Source organism: Cricetulus griseus (assembly GCF_003668045.3).
Source record: "Cricetulus griseus strain 17A/GY chromosome 1 unlocalized genomic scaffold, alternate assembly CriGri-PICRH-1.0 chr1_1, whole genome shotgun sequence".
NCBI classification, from domain to species: Eukaryota; Metazoa; Chordata; class Mammalia; order Rodentia; family Cricetidae; genus Cricetulus; species Cricetulus griseus.
The window spans coordinates 12,164,799-12,169,625 of record NW_023276807.1 but is presented as its reverse complement, the minus strand read 5'-3'; positions in this window follow the sequence as shown (position 1 = coordinate 12,169,625).

The window sequence follows — 4,827 nt, the reverse complement described above, 5'->3', positions numbered from 1 at the left end:
AGAGTCTCTAGATTAGGTTAGTTGATCGGAAGAGACACCCTAAGTGTTAACAGCCCCATCCCATGGGTTGGGGTCCTGGACTGAATAGAAAGGAAAAAGTGAGGTGAGCACCAGCATCCACCTCTCTCTGCTGCCTCAGGCTCCCACCATGACTGACTGTCCCACTGAACAAAATGAATCCTCAAGTTGCCTTTGTCAGGCATCTAGCTATATCAGTAACAGAAGTAACTAATATATTGGGAGACAGGTGTTGGCATCTGGGTAGCAGAAAAGCCCCAGCTGACCCATAAGGACCACACAAAATGGAGAAATGTGCAAGTTGCAGAGATGTGGGGGATTTTGTTACAGCAACAAACCGTAGCCTTTCCTAACTGATACAACATTTGAAAGTAGTGTGTGCTCTAGACAAATGTCTTATTCTAACACATTTGCCCGACTTTGTCATCTATGAATCTGAGACATCATGAGAACCAAATGAATACTATATATATTATTATGTATGTGTGTTGGGAGCCATGTGGCCTAGTTTTGGATCAGCATATGAATGTTTGTCCAACAGATCTCCACAAGGCAAGACCCATGGAGACAGTCTCTCACTCAGCAGGAATCAGTGGACCTTGGGACGGTGGCTGGGGCCACACAGCTTGCATGCTCTCTTCTCTCTCATAATGTTGATGATTCTTCTGGCCGTTTATAGTGTCACTTTGTGAGTCATGCTTGGGACAGATGTGATCATTCCAAGAAACCCCTTTTTTTCTGAAATATTCTCCCCTAAAATTCTTTGGGAACTGATGTTTCTCAGGTTTCTTATCTGGAAATACCAGCTGTCACCCCAGACTCTGGGAACTTTTCTGATTCAGGGCTGACTGGATTAGAGACAATAAAAGTTAATGGGCACATATGAGGAAGCAACACAGGGGACATTAATGACATCTCCTAATTCTGGGGGAAAACACCATTAAGAATAATATGGCATGATGGAAAAAAGAGTACCTTATCAAATTTCACCCTTTATAGAGAGACTTAGAAATGCAGGATCCTTTGTAGGACAAGGGAACAGTTAGAGAAATACAAGCCAACTGTGTGAAAGCAGATTATGGCAAATCACTCCTATTTCTGTAAATATGCTTTGTTAAGTTTTGAATGATATCATTGCCTATGTCTACCACCTTTTAGTTTGTAAGGACAGCATGTTCCTGGCTTGATGTTTAGCTATTCGGGGCCGCCATTTGTATGAAACTCATCTGGTGGTCAGACTGTTTTGTGCACTGATGCCTCTTGCCCGTGTCAGGACCTGAACTAGGCTGGGGCAGGACCCTAGCCTGTGTGTTTATTATATAGTATTTCCTGTGGTTTGGACTAGTCTCCCCCCCCAAAAAAAAAAAAAGATCCATATAGAAAAGTTTGGTCACCAGAGCGGTAGGTACTGCAGGGACATGTTATGGACCTTTATGTCTCTGTTAATTTTTTTTAAAGGAATAAAAGTGAATTCAGTGTTCAAGTTCTTGCCAAGCACATGAAAGGCCCTGCTTCTCATCCCCAGGATCACAAAAACCTAGAAAGCTAAAGGATAGGCAGGGGACAGTTACCTGTACCCCTCGAAAAGCAGCCTCCCTACTCCTGTCTATCTTCAGCCTCCTTGTATCTTTTCTTTGAATATTTTTATTTTTCCCCATAGAACTTTCTTGATTTTTTTTTTTTTGGTTTTTTTATTTTGTTTTTGCGTTTTTTGGTTTTTTATTTTGTTTTTGTTTTTTTCAAGACAGTGTTTCTCTGTATAGCCCTGGCTGTCCTGGAACTCACTCTGTAGATCAGGCTGGCCTTGAACTCAGAGATCCATCTGACTCCCAAGTGCTGGGATTAAAGACATGCCTCATCACACCTGGATTTCCTTATTGTTTTGAAGCTAAAGCATAGGCCAGTGTAATGGCTCAGAAGGTAAAGATGCTTTCGATCAAGACTGATGACCTGCTTTCAAGTCCCAGAACCCATATGGTAGAAGGAGAGACCCAACCTTCACAATTGTCCTCTGACCTCTACACAGGCACCATGGTACAAGTGTGTTCACACATTCAGAGGTAAATACGTGTAATTAATTTTTAAATATGAAACAAAAATAAAAGTATGTCAAAAGCAAGTTTTCTCTCCATTTTTTTCTTTTTTTTTAAGATTTATTCTAATGGGGTGAAGCAACAAGAAGGTGTTAAATCTTCTGGAGCTGGCGTTAAAAGAGCAGCAAATGCTCTTGACTACTGAGCCGTCTCTCTAGCCCCAACATAACTTTCTTCCTGCAGGAGAATTTTAATGTAATTTAGTAAGGTACCTGTGGATGTTAAATAATGAAAATGCCAACTCCTAATTAAACATTCAAGTTAAAAAAAAACTCTACTTAAGGTAGTGCCTCAGGAATGTCTGTCCTTGGTGAAGGATATGATAGCACTGAAACCAAGAGCAAAGATGCTTGCTGTGGAGCTTGAGTTCTGGAAGAAATTATTTTAAAAAAATGCATATCACTTAAGGCTTGCGGCTTGCAGTTTCTGTGTGTTATTCCCGATTACCTAGGTAAGGCATCACATGAATCAAGAAATACTCAGGAAAATTATCCTTGGTCCAATAACACTTTGTGAATATCTGACAGTGAATGTCTTCCCAGTCAGGGTCACAAAGAAGTCCTATGGGTATACTCTGGTCACACATGAACTCACTCATCAAAGTTACAGAGCAGAGAGAGTCTGCCACCAAGAGCAAGAGTGGCAAGAAACTACAAAATAAGACCCCTGGAGGCTCAGGCCCTCAGGATCTCAGCCCAGGACCGTGGCCACCCCAATCACCAGGCAGAGTCGAAAGCTTAATGCAAACAGCAAGAGGTTTTATTGCAGTTGTTTAACGAGCTAACCCCATGTTAGCTCGGGCCTTTCATCCATCCACCATGGTGGATGGCTAGGAAAGACCGCAAGAAGCTACTGCATAGAGATCTTATAGGGCAATGTAAGGGGAGTGTCTAGGGGTACGCACAAAGCACACCCAGAGCCGTAAAGCATAGCACCACCAGCTAACTTCTGATTGGTTCTGATGCCACGAGGCAGGCATCTGACCTAGTGACCAAGGCAAGGTCAGACAAGCACGTGTTAGACTGTCATGGCTGCAGAAACGGGGAGCTGGTCCCTTCAGAAACAGAAACAACAAGAACTTGTCTGCTTCATAAACCACTAATCCCACAATAATGGTACCTAATGAAAATGACTTTTTAAAAAAAGTACAAAAACCGGGGGATGGTGGCTCACACCTTTAATCCCAGCACTTGGGAGGCAGAGGCAGGCAGATCTCTGTGAGTTTGAAGCTAGTCTGGTCTACAGAGCAAGTTCCAGGAAAACCTCCAAAGCAATACAGAGAAATCCTGTCTTGGGGAAGAAAAAAAGAAAAAAGAAAAAAAGAAAATGACTTAAAAAAAAACTACCAAAGAATTCAAAAGAATAATTATAAGTATCTCAAACAATGAGAGTATTCAAGAAGACACAAATATACTCCAAAAGAATGAAAACAAAGAGATGAATGAAACGATGAAGTCAGTCTATGAAAGTTGAGATAAAATTGCTGAACAAAACCCAAACTTAAATGATGTCAAAATGAAAATTCAATAAAAAGCAAAATAAAAACCTCAGTGGTAAACCACACCAATAGAATGGAACATGTGGAAAAGAGATTCAGAAAATAAGGAGGAGGAAGTGGGCCACACAGTACAGGTCAATGAGATATTTGAAAAGAAATATGAACTGAAAGTGTGAGGGCACTGGGATGCCATGAATGTAGTAGATTGTCTTTGTGTTAGTACCGAAGAGGGGAGTGTGGATTGAGAAATGGTAGGTAAAGATGCTAAGGAAAAGACAGAGACACAGAATATAGTCAGGAGAGCAATCCAGTGAATACTGTGAATGCCAAGTTTATTCTTCAATATTCTTATACACCCCAACCAAAAGGGGGAAAATGGCAAAAGACTTCTTTATCAAGATACACGGAAGAAACAGACTCTCTTCCTTAATTGTCCAAACATTTGGTAACCACGCCTTAGACTAAATCTCTCGTTATCTGGCCTTGAGGGTTAAGAGTACTACACCTCAGACCAAGTTTCTTGTTATTTAGATAAGACATTCTTGACCAAGACCAATCATCCTACAGTAGCCATGCCTACAACATTTAGGTCTTATGAATTTAACCTTGGAAGAGTAAGGATAGTTTCGAAGTCTGACCTTAAACCAAGATGAAGCAGAGCCATCTCTGTGGGCCGCAACACATGTGGCCGCAAACAATCTTTGGATTATGGGCACAGAAGAAAAAGAACACCATAGTGGAGACATAGAGAATGTTTTAAATAAGACTATAGAAGAAAAAAAATACAAATCTAGTGAAAGATATACCTGACCATGTACAAAGGTACAAAACTCCAAATAGACAGGACCAGAAAAGAAACTCCACATGACATATTATAGTTAAAATGTTAAAAACACAGAATCAGGAGTATTAAAAGCTGCAAGAGAGAAAGGTCAAATCACTTATAAAGACAAACCCATCAGGATATCACCTGATTATTCAACAGAAACTTTTGTTGTTGTTGTTGTTGTTGTTGTTGTTGTTGTTGTTTTGAGACAGGGTTTCTCTGTATAGCTTTGTAGGCCAGGATGGCCTCAAACTCACAGAGATCCACCTGCCTCTGTCTCCTGAGTGCTGGGATTACAGGCATGCACTACCACCGCCTGGCTTTCAACAGAAACTGTTTAAAGACAGAAGGGCATGGAACAATGTTATCCCAAGTTCTGAAAAACAACAATT